The sequence below is a fragment of the Epargyreus clarus genome, unplaced genomic scaffold (genome assembly GCF_041222505.1).
Source record: "Epargyreus clarus isolate Ecla_fem2 unplaced genomic scaffold, WU_Ecla_fem_2.2 ptg000026l, whole genome shotgun sequence".
NCBI classification, from domain to species: Eukaryota; Metazoa; Arthropoda; class Insecta; order Lepidoptera; family Hesperiidae; genus Epargyreus; species Epargyreus clarus.
This window is the reverse complement of record NW_027332233.1, coordinates 2,958,092-2,971,770: the sequence shown is the minus strand read 5'-3', so window position 1 is coordinate 2,971,770 and position 13,679 is coordinate 2,958,092. Positions and strand designations below refer to the sequence as shown.

The 13,679-nt window shown below is 32.3% G+C and overlaps 1 protein-coding gene across 1 annotated transcript in view; it reads left to right on the top strand.

Annotated features, from left to right (window-relative positions):
• The window catches only part of LOC140753208 (SEC14-like protein 2), a 52,896-nt gene that overhangs the window by 7,286 nt on the left and 31,931 nt on the right, over positions 1-13,679 (top strand). The window lies entirely within an intron of this gene.

The following is a 13,679-nucleotide window of genomic DNA, read 5'->3' as shown; positions in this document are numbered from 1 at the left end:
TTGCGTAAGTAACGATTAACGATAATAATTAACTAAGTCGGTACCTGCTAGTTAAGTATCAACAAATAGGTACCTTATGTTTTTATCACAAATGTAAGTTTTATTTAACTTTCAGATTAGGACGTAAAGACAATCATAATTCAAAAACTTATCGGTTATTTCTGTTAATTTTTATATAAGTACCTAGTTTACAAAATCTATAGATACGGTATCCCTAAATCATAATGTACGTAAACGTTACGTCAAACGTGATTATTATAATAAGCGCGATATTAATCGTTAAAGCCTGTAATAAGTAGAGTAGCTTCATCAATCAAGTAGATAGTCAATAACAATCCTAGAGATCACAATCAATCGCAGAATTGAAACCGCAAATCCATAATATTTACGAACCTATTTAAACATTTAAATCCTGCACGGTTCCTAATATTTTTACGGACGCATTAAAATAACAAAAGGTACTCAGGTGCTTCAACAGATTTTAAAAATGGTAGAATCCCTTCTGCTTCGACTCCTGAGGCACCATCGACATCCCTTTTTACAATTCCCTACTCCAATTCCATGTATCATTGACTCTATAGAAGACCATCACACCACTAAAACAAGTATCTGCAATCCTTGCCTGGACTTGAATTGCCTATCCCAAGATCTAACCCCACATGCCTGAAAGTTCTGTAGAAAGTGTTCTCCAAGGTGTATGAAGTCTGCCTATGAGCTTAACCTTCATTTCCCAACAGTGGGACAGTTAGCAAGTTGACCACGACAACTGGAAGAAATACAAAACATGCAATAACTAAATCTACTGCTGAATTAATCGTTTTTGAACGAGCAAGAAAACCTTCAGTATAAGTAACTTTAAACGAACTTTAAAACTGCGAATAATAACTAAAAATCCTTGGACTACGATCGCATAAAACTGTATTGTCTACGTTTAAAGTTGTTTTCTAAGCTCCATAATAATCGTCATTATGCATCTCGGTTCAAGACTAATTTTTTACGTGTCATAAGTTTTTATGGGATGTTTTGGAATCTTAGCACATAGATTATTACATAAGATGATCATCATAATGGAATTTGTATTTCTGGGGGGAATTAATTAACATGCAGGTCACCTTAAGAATATTATCTGGAGACTGAAAACATTTTCAACAGTCGGTCGCTTACGTTTTGTTTTTCAACTAATTGGGGAGATCTTAGCCCCGTTTATACGTATCTACTTAATATATAACCAATTATACAAGGCATTTGATACCAAATTTGATATAACCGTGTCAACCGTTAAACCAAAATTCTCGAAAGGGATGTCAAAGTCCAAAAATTGGAAAAACAGGTTTCTTTTCATAATACCTGCTAATAAATTATTAAATTACTATTGGAAATAATTAAACACCCATGCTGGCGGAAATATATGTACCTAACACTTATTTCACTGAAGTAAATTATATACTGTCAGAGTTAATTTAAACATGCACATTATTTTCTAGAAGCAATTAACTAGACTTTTGTTTCTATAGGTATAATTGTTAATATAATATAACGAAAAAATACATTTATATGCTAATAAATACTAACACTGGTAGATACAGCAATTAAAAGTGGGAATTATTTATTAATCAGAATTTTTTCGCTCACACCACTTTATGGTTTAGCATTTATTATAAATTAATTAGCATAAAAATGGCGGGAATAGTATGACCTACCGTAGTTGACCAGTGTGACCGACAAGTAGTTTTTGTGTACATTTTTTGTCTACACATTAGATACATTGTATAGACAAAAAACATCTATGTATAGTTGTTTTGTTTTTCAAAGTACATGGTTACTTATTATGTACGCACAACGTAGAGTTTTAGATAAGTATCTGTGGTAGAGTTAGATATCACAGGCATTATCAAGCGCTTAATGTGTAATAGGTATTTTATATTATACCTACCTACTGATAATTGCTGATGCGATTAGTAAAATGTATTTGTTATTATGTATTTTAATTTAATTTTCATTTTAAATCTAGAAGATACGAACCTTATCTTGTTTTCAATTCAGAGCTTATATTTTATGAGGTGAGATATGAGAGACAGGTACACGAGGCGTTCTAATTGAAAATTAGACGAGCTTACCTGTAAGCGAAGTCTGATTATAATTTTATGAATGGTGATCTGAAATATAATTGAGAATTACAATGTAGTATCCTTCTTCCCACTCGTCGGCATCGCGATTGTTTAGCCTTTAAAAACAAAAAAAGTTTAAAGACCACTGACACTGCGTATGACAGTGACACTATATTGAAAGCTACCTCACTTAATTTAGAGTCTATCATTTCCAACTTAGTCTCCTTGATAATATGCATGCTGTCTATATCTAGGAGACTCTTTTGTTCTTATTGTTGCAGTATGGGTTTTGATTTTGGGAGGGTGGGTAATTATATTTCAGATCACCATTCATAAAATTATAATCAGACTTCGCTTACAGGTAAGCTCGTCTAATTTTCAATTTTATTTCATGGTGATCTGAAATATAATTGAGAATTACAATGTAGATGTTTAGAGACAACTGCAACAATGGGACATGTAATTAAATTAAAGATTTATTACCATACATATATATTATTATATGGATTTAATTACATTGCTGAATATTTATTTGTTCTGCATCATATGGATGAGATGTTGTGAAATCCATAGTGCTTAATGAGATTTATTCTCAATAATAATATATATATATATATATATATAAATACAATATGAAAATATGATATTAATAAGAAATTTTTCTCTTAATTAGGTATAATTATAAAATATACATAATTATTAGGATTGCTAACTGAATATTTATTCTTACTGTATAATATGGATGAAATGTTCTGAAACACATAGTACTAAGTGAGATTCCCTCTGAATTAGATGAAATAATATTCAGTGCAATAATAATGCAATATTTTTCTCTAAATATATTATTACTAAAATTGGCCAATAATAATAATAATAATAGTAATATTGTAATTTAGTCAGTATTAATGATTATTCAATTCAAGCTTTTGCACCTTGCAAAAAATAAATACATACAAGGTCGAAAATATGTTTTCTACCCTCCATAGTATGTCATAATTATGTGTAGAATGAATTACTTGGTCAATTTTATTGACACAAATAATACTATTTCCTTTGCTATATAGCAATATACGTATAAATATGTTTCATATGTGATGTGCATTATATAATAATGTACTTTTATATAATACTATACTTAAATGTACCAGTAGGTACATCGTATGTATTCCAATATTATTAAAATAGGAAGCCATCCCATGTTGAATATTAAGGAATTAATACCATTATTTATTGACAAATTATGATTGGGTATTTGATTTGATCTTGGGATGATATATGCCCCATGTGAGATAAATTTATATTTTATGTTGTAGGTATACCCGGTATAATATTGGGTGTTATACCTACTTTGTTTCTTTATATTAGTGTGCATGTTCAGGAGGGACATGATCATTCTTAGATCAATGAAACATTTTAGTTTTATATGACTTCCTGTTTTTGTAGGTATATATCAGATTTGCAAAAGTTACTTATACTTTTTGCTGTACCATGCTTATGCATGCCCTCTGTAAAGTTACATATCTATATGGTTGGTTGGAAAGCTTATGATGTGTTTCCTTTTGAAATCCAATCTGACTTTCCATCTAACATCTTTTCCTAAAAATGTGTGTAACTATCAGTTATGTGTATGTAAAAGTTGATATCAGTTTTCATAGCAGTATTTATGTATATGATTATTTCAAACCCCATTCATGACTAGACCAGAAAAGCTTATCTTGACTCAAAAGTATTTATGCTGAGCATTCCCAGGATTAATTCAGTTTTAATAAGTCAAATATTTTATAACTTCCATGGGGTTCTGGCTTACTTAGCCTGTAATGATTACTAACACAACTGGTTCTAGTTACAGCTCTGACAGTGATAAATTATAAAGTTATTACCCACATTTTTCTCCATCTTAATTCTTTAAGAAAAGGAAAGTAGATAAATCTTCTATATATAATAATTATAATAATAATTTGTATATATAATATAGTTTTCTTTGTTCCAGGCCAGATGTCTGCCATGTGTGTCCTATATAGTAACGTTCATCACACATACCCCTAAGGAATTCCTATTAATTCTAGGGATGCTAGATTTACATTTGAAAATTGATTGGACATGCAGCTTACTTTCTTTGTTTTATGTTTTATAAGAGCATCTAGGTATACACACTAGGCATAAAAGACCCAAAGAAGATATCATATTAATGGCTGGCCATTCACATGATATAATAATATTGTTATTACTTTTATATCATTAATGTGTCACATATTACCATGGTGGACATTATTTACCCTTAGCCTAAGCTTCATTATGAAATGAGAACAATTTCAGTTTTAGTGTAACTAACATAGACATTATGAAGACTTAAGTGCAATAGCAATTCTCATATTATGCTTGTCTTTATTCCAGGATTAATGGACTGCTGTGTTATTTTTTGACCTGATGACTGGTGTATAAATGTATGATGCATGTTTCTATATAAACCTGGTGTTGCTAAAGGAAATGTTTAAGCAACAATATAAGTAGTATGTTAATATTTGATTGCTTTTTGTAATGTTGGGAGTACCAGGCCTCTGTTGTAGAGCATTACATAGGCACCAATAATCTTTAGTCAATTTTTTCATGATGATCAGCCTCATATTTTAAGCAGTTTTACTGTACATGTAAAAGTGAAAAATATGTGCAGATATTTAATAATTACCCATATGTTTGTGGACTGAACTTCCAAACCTTTAATTATTACTGTATTTATTCCTATTGAGTCACTGAAACATAAGTGTAACGAAATCCAAAATGTTAATTTTGTATAAATTCTCACATTTGTACATAAAGTTCACTCTTGACATTCACATATTTGCATTTATGTCACATATGCCATATAAATAAGTAATACTTAACAAGGTTTTTGAACTATTTACAAGTATGGACATTTATTATTTAGCACATTTGTATTGTTATAGTATTGCAGGTATTGTTATAGTACCTGGCCTTAGAATAAATCATAAAGGTATTTGTGTCCAAAGACAACTCCAGACTTCTGGATTGATTATCACTGTAAACCAATGTATTAAATAGATAATTTAAAAACTTCAATTCAAGTTACATCTTTATATAATAGAGTTATATATGTTATGTAAGCTCAATGACTTTAAGTAGGTACTCTGTACCAGTAGTTAAGTGGTGCATTATAGTTCTGATTGTACTCCTTGATACAAATCTCCTTAGAGTTATACCTTAATAATACGAGTATTTCCTGAAATCCGCAATATCTTGAAATACACCTAATCTGGATGTTAGGATATTCATATACCTAGCCCACAAGATATCAAATCAAACAGCTTTATATAGCTGGTAACTGATTAAATTTTACTATACATAATTTGTATATATGTGAGTAAGAGGTACTACAATATAACCCATGTAATATTGTTTACTTTGAGCCATGTATAGGTACCTGTTATTTGCTTATAAAACAGCTGAAATTGAGTAGGAACTATAGAGTATCCATAACAAATCAATGAACTCTGCTCAATTGTGTTGAGGTATTAACACAGAATGCTACTATCAAAGCTAGGACTTCAGACGCTGGTTCCAATATATGAGATACTTATAGTATTCTTTCTTCATGTGACTAAAAATATATTGGACAGATATGTGTCAGTATCAATAAGCCGGAGTCTTGTTTGCTTAATCATTGTCCTCCTGAGGTGGTTCTTTTGAGAGAGCATGCCTTCTGTTCTATTTCAGGTTAACATGAAACAGTTGTCATGTATATACACCAGTGTGTATGTGATAATGTGAGGAGCACATCTATTACCATTTGAGATCGAGCATTGGATTAACTAGTATACAAAGATAATTTTGTCATCAATGTTGTAAGATTTTTATCTTGACGCCATATATTAAATTTTAATATCATATAACACAATTGATTTGTGTGGAACGACCAATCTCAACCAATTTCAAATTGGCAACGGGGTGCTGCATAAAACATTTATGTCACAAATGTCTATTTTAGACATTGTTTTCTGATAAGATAGTTAGTCTTCTATCATTTGTAATGCAGCTAAGTGAGTTTCAATGTCTTCAGTATGATTCCGTTACATGAGCTCATAAGCATCATGCTGTGCGGTGAATCCTGATAAGATTCTTATATGCACGGGGTTATATTTGTTATGGGTTAGCGCACCAGCAATGTGATGATTCCTATTTTCTGTTCTCCACCATGTATTGCACATATTTTTATCGTGTGTATTGTGGTGGAGCATAAATTACCTATTATGACCTTTATAGGTAGCACTAGTTAAAGTGTTATTCTGAGAAGAGCATCAAAATGTACCAGGTTGATTTCCTCAGTTCTCATTGGAATATGTTATTCATCCAGTTGCTTCACACATACCTCCCAATTTTAGAGAACTCTGATGATATTATTGTATTCACTCGTTGTCCCAGTATGTTGACATAATATTTTCCATTTCTGTTAGGACACTGTTTTGTCATAAAGTTACAAATATGTTTTGCTATTTGCAATAACTCCATGAATGATTCCTGAAATTATAGCTGGTTCTGAAAATTATTTTGTCAGAGTTGGTATAACAGGGTTGGCATAACCTTGTGTTGTAGCAGCTCTAGCTTGGTGCTTATAAATCATTCATGCTTTATACTGTGTATTGTTAGTGCAATAGCTAGTGATGGAAGCATTCAAGCCATTTGCCACATATAAGTATTAGCGCAGGTATCTCATACTCAATGGCGAATGAGTGAAATGTTTAGTGTCAACAAAGTAACACTTGGAGTATCTCGTACTCGACGGTTCTGATGCTTTGTATATTCGACCACTTGCCACATAGAAATGTTAGCGCGAGTATCTCGTACTCAATGGCGAATGAGTGAACCGTTTAGTGTCAACAAAGTAACACTAGGAGTATCTCGTACTCGACGGTTGTGACTCTTTGAATATTTGAACATTTGCCACATATAAATGTTAGGGCCAGCATCTCGTGCTTAATGGTGAACATGGGAAACATTTAGTGTCGACAAAGCGACGCAACGAGTATCTCGTACTCAATGGCTCGGGTGCATTTTATATTTGGACCATTAATTGCTAAATTATATGCATAAAAATGCAAGCATCTTACGGTTAATGGCGAATATGAGCACTGTTTGGTGTCTGTAATGTGCAACAGCGAGATTGGCGTGCATGAATAGTTTTGAAGTTGTAGATACGAGAAAGTTTTTCGAACAATATAGTTTCTTTCTGAGAATATGTTAGTTATTTAGGCATTTTTATAGTCGTGCACATATACTGTAAAAGGTGAATAATGCATTATTTTCTTACATACCTGGTAAGTAATTTGTACATAACCTCTGAACCGGTGATCCAATCCGAAGAATTGCTTCGTAAATCCCTGCTATTGCGACTACAACTACGCAGACGTGATTCTTCATTCCTAGTTTCCATTTCCTTCATTTTTTCACTAGCTTTGCTTCACTATACACGTTTAACAAAACTTTGAAAAAATAGTATCACGGTGCCTTGGAAGCGCGAAAAAGAAGTGAGGTAGCTTTCAATATAGTGTCACTGTCATACGCAGTGTCAGTGGTCTTTAAACTTTTTTTGTTTTTAAAGGCTAAACAATCGCGATGCCGACGAGTGGGAAGAAGGATACTACATTGTAATTCTCAATTATATTTCAGATCACCATGAAATAAAATTTAGTTCTAAGTACAGTAATACTAAGTACAACGTACTAAGTACATTACATACACATGTCAATAGATCAATGACACATGTACATACACATACACATACACATGTACATTATATTGGGATAAATTATAGATTTTCTTGGACCCCAGTCATCAGTCCACCGAAATTGCCCTGTAAATTAATCTGTAGGTATATTATTTTGTACGAATGATTTATGTTTATGGCAGAGTATCTAATGTTTATCTAATTTAAGCTATAATAGCCATATGGCTACAGTAACCTCCTATCGACCGGTTCGTGCGTGGAAAAAATGTAAACAACACAAATAATGCATGCCTGCCTATTACTCGTATTATAGGGCTGTCATGCGTCCAAATTCCCTAAATTTGTTCTAGTCGATGAGTTCTGGAGAAAGTTTTTAAAGCCCGTCTATTTTTGTAGCCCGTAGGAACAAAATAATTTAAATTTTAAACTAAGCAACATGTCCGGCGCTTACTCCGCTCTTCTCCTTCTTTAATGCAAGTACTATACACGTGACTATACATATACACAACCAAAAGAGACATATCCGAGTAAAACCTACATTTTACCAAATATCCAACCATTCCATAGATTTCGTTTAGGTGTAGTTTGGAAATTGCGAGCAGGTGTAGTCATACAATTTGCTATGGCGACGCGACTCGTTTCTATATTCAAAGAGGCCTAGCAGTTTTACGCGGACTATACCAAGGCCATTGAAGTAACGACAGCCCTACTTGTACGCATCCATTCACTCACGAATTTCCATTATTTCCACGCTAGTTTATCAATAATGTTCAGGTAATCACTACATTAATAGACCAGTGATATCTCAATAGTATTTTTATGACCCAGCTGCGATTTTGGATACCTGCCATCTTTAGATTACCATATACTTTTCTTTGATTTATACTGTAAATTCATAGGGCTTTGAAAATTTTACTCATGTAAGTCGTAGGGTCATACGTCAACAACATCAATTATTATAAACTAATTCAAATTTACTATGAGAAATTATTCATTATTTATAAATGAGTATAATTTTTAAAACATAATCCTATAAATATAATCATAAATAAATATTTTTAATATAATCCACAACATAATTTTAAAATAATCGATTGACTTTTCTTTGTACTTACAGAAACTAAAAAATCTTAACAATCTTATTGACTTTTCATTGTTTTTTCTCAGTTATTGTGCTATTATACAGTGTAATGATCGTAACACTGAATTACGAAATAATTGCAAAAAAACATAAAACATTTCAAAGCCCAATCAGTCTTTCGTGATAAAAAAAAACTAAGTTTACGCAATGATATAAAACAAAATATAAAACACGATAAAAAGGGCATAACCGAACGAGAACGGAGAAAGTATAAGGAAATAGAAAACGTCTCGTCTCTAACGGTGTGGCGTGGTGCTAATGGCATTCGGGCGCGTTAGGCTCGTTGCATACAGTCCACAAGACTGTATAGTTTAGTCAAGTTTAGTTTTAAGGACTAAAACAAGTATATTGTAAAATCTATATATTTTTTTATTGTAAAGGAGTAGCAGACGAGCATGCAGTCCACCTGATGGTAAGTGGCTACTGCCGCCCATGGACAACTGTATTAAACCCGAAATAGGGTAAGATATTTGTACCTGAGGTCGGCCAGAGATGCGCCACTACCCCTGAGGACAAAGCTGGAACGCCTCGGAAGTGTGTCTCCCTTACCATACACTTCAAACCAGAACCCAGCAATGCTTAACACTGCTGTTATGAGGCAAAAATAGGTGTGGTGCTGCCGCAGTCGAACCACAAAATGGTTCGACCACATTCAAAATACTAGCAATAAACTAGCTTTGGAAATTTATGGTAAACATTTGATTGAAATGTTGTTATACCAAAATAAAATTAATTTTGACAGTTAGTACCAAACGCCTTCTAAACGACAATAAAAATTAAGATGTTAAAAAATTACTAATTACTGTATCGTTGGCGTTTATTTTATTGCTCATGTAGAAACATGCCAATGTACACCTTTGTCATTTATTTTATACGTTACATAACTTATCATTATATTTCGTTTAATCAATGTAATTTGTAAGTACCTGTCTTTACACTCAATTAAGATTTATTATCTATAACTACTAACTTGTTCAATACCTATTTTTGCTGGCTACCGAACAGGGCCATTTATTTTTATTATTTTTAAACATCTACGTAATGTACAGATGCAACTTTCAATACCTATATATGCACTTAGCAATGGAATAACTGCAAGCCTCACTTCAATTGTGCAGGTTGCAACATAATCGTAAATGAGTTGTGATTTGGCAACGAATTAATTCTGGTTTGGTTGGTTTTAAGCGAAAGGTCGCAATTTCTTAAATTGGAGCGTAGGTACATTTTGAAAGAACTTTTGACATAAAATTATGCTACAATAAACATTTTTCTATTCAATAACACTTGTCGACTTTCATAAAAAATATATAATTCGATGCATAATGTAGATTGATGCAGATGGGAGTCACTGGAGAAATGTATAAATATTATAATTGTTCTTTACGAATGTTGAATTAATCTTCTTGTTAGATTTTTACATATTACTTGAAAGCCAGTAAATATTGCAGTTGGCTAGACGTTATTTATAAAACAAATCAAAATGCAACACTGACACAACGTTTTTATATATTGGAATATTATTAATAAACGAGAAACTTGAACTTTAATTGAACAATGCCACAATTTTGTGAAATTGAATTATTGCATTCAATTTACGATTAAAGTTGTATAACAAGGATAAATTTGAACTATAGAAATACTGTTTATAAAGACAATTATTGTAGTAATTATGAAATCCAGAAACGAAAGTCATAAAACATTCACTTATAAATAACGTGAGTCATTCATCGTCGTTCTTATAGCGGTAGTCGTATATAAACAATATAAGTCCAGTTATTAAAGCATTGCTGCAATACATACTAAGCAATATTTCTTGTCAGCAATTATGACGCTGTTACCTACGATGCAATGGATGCAATGAAAACTCGGTTCGTTGTGACTTGTGATCGATTTAAATCGGTTAGATGCATATTTATATAGGAATCAATGAGTTTGAACTGAGTTACTATCTGGTCTGGCAGTCTGGCTGTACAAAAAGAAACAAATACCTACCTCTCCTTTATAATCTGTGGCGAAACAGTTCCCTGGGGGCTCAAAATTCTAGAAATATTCACTTACTAATATAAGTTTCTATACCTAGACATTTAATATTTGTTCAAATTATACTAATTATTTTAACACTATATATACTAATATTTTTAGATACTGAGAAGTTTCTGCATTTTTCATAAATATTTTCTCTTATCGTTAGCGACGATACTAAAATAAAGAGATGACATAAAAACAATTGAATTTTAAAAACAAACGAATGTTCTAAAAACCTACGTATCATTTAACCTACCTTTCATAGCTGGTGAAAATATTTTAAGCCAATATTTTGAGCAAATAAATTAAATGGTGTCCTAATTCCGAAACAAACGCTACACTGTTCAGTATTATGTCACCATATGTGACGTCAACATTGCTATAACCTTCAACTAGCATGGATCGAATAAAGTAGAACCATAAAATTATACAAAGATGTATGTGCATAGAATAATATATTGGAAAACGAGAAACTAATTGCTTGTGACTTAATAATGGGAACGATGTGGAAATACGACCTTAATATTTTGTTAACCTCCATTTGTCTGTACCTCTCAATAAACTATACATCCTGGGGACAGACCTCTCCCCACACCAAAATGAATTTATTTTTATAAGATTACAGTAACAAAACATTTACATTTGTGACCATATAAGACAGGGGTTCTCCTTGAAACCGATCACACATGTGTTGGTACTCCTGAGGACGAAGAAGGTCACGTCACATGCAGACCCTTCCACCGAAACGCAACAACCCCGGTCCTTTCCGGTCAAGAGTGTATTAGTTCCATCGCCTTTGAAACTACTAGTAAGCATACTCTACTAGCTATGTCTACAAGTAATAAGACTCTCCCAATAGTAATTGATGGAGAAATATTCCGCCTAAGGGCCAGTTAGTTTTAGATGCTTTAAAAATGATCATAAGATACCGGCTGCTATTTAAAGATGATAATTAGGACCGACGCTTTAACATATTCCCTGAAGCACAAAAGTGCGTATAAGATTAGTCGCTGATGATCACCCATTCAAGTTCTAGTCACACCCGATCTTACTTAATTTCGTATATTGGGTTCGATCTGCACGAGCCACGAATATATATAGAGAGAATAGTTATACTCTCTCAATTTGCATTTAAACTATATGAACGTTCTTGGGCAACTATTATACAATACTTCATATCCTTGATCGCAACCTTATACGTTAATTATTAAATAATATTATTGTACATTGAACTTGAACTATATAAATTAGAATTTCATTATAATAATTGGGCATCATTTATGCGCAACAAAAACGTGGCTGCAAATGTTTACGTTTTATAAAATTTACTTACCTCTGGGTTATCTATTAATTCTGATGGTTGGCCTGATGTTATGGAGGTATTCAAATAACCCTGACAGAATGTGTATACCACATTCTCTATAATATTATATAAATAAAACTGTAGCAGTAAGAAAAAATCGTCAAGACTTCAAATTCTATAAATATTTTACTGCCTCTTTATTGCATTACAAACTGTGGTCACACGTATTAGAGTGTACCTACTTAAAAGTTAAGAGTAACAAGTATGACAACTTCTTAGCTAATAAATATTACAATCGAAATTACCGGTAGGTAGTACTAATTAATCGATAATATTTTTTTACAACCACTCAAACCAACTTTTGAGTATAGCGAAAACAACATTGTTTTTCGGTCTCTTTAACAAAAACAAACTTATTCATGGAATATAAAAAATCACGCTGTTAGTCACACGCACTTTACGGCTATTTTTAAAATATCTACTTTAAAATTTATTCGTGAATGTATGAGTAGGTATTATTTTTATATATACAGGGTTACTGATTATTCGATACATTCCCTTGGAGGGGTAAAAGTAGAGCTCATTTGCAATAGGGTTTGTCATTAAGTACCCTAGCCGTACTTTGTACGTACGTCCAAAATGGCATAAAACTTTTATCTACATTGACAATCACAACAATAACACAGTTTAAAGTGTTAACTAAGGTAATGTGCTTTACCTGTGGCGAACAGTAAGATTCTAGTGCAGTATGCGAATCCGAAAATTACTGATGTTCTGAGTAGTTGTTTCTAGCTAATAACTTTTTTATTTAAAAAAATACCATAATATTTCGTAGCACTTTGGATAGCTAGTGAAATAGGGCTATTACTTTAATCATTTGTACAATACATTCCATACATCTTTTTTATCCAAATTCACTCTGAAGTGGAAGTAATAAAGGTGTTTTTATTGAACTCTAGCAAATTGACCTCCATAACGTAAAGTTTAAGGGTACTACTATAGCGTATTGTCATTTTAAGGAAGTGTTGCGATGTTAGGTATAAGATTATGCACAAAAATAGGATCAAAATAGGACATTCACTTAGGAGCATTTTATTTTTTGTCTGAAATCGGTACTTAGAAATAAAAACACAAAAACTTGAATTGAACTTGAATTGAACTCAAAAACAAATCACTATCGGCTAGGGTACTTAATGACAAAACCTATTGCAAATGAGCTCTACTTTTACCCCTCCAAGGGAATGTATCGAATTATCAGTAACCCTGTATGTACTTCGGAGTAAACAAAGTTTTATATGAGAAAGGATAAGTAGGTATGTACTTAACAAAAATCGCCACTGAAGCCAGGCGCGATTTTAAGTT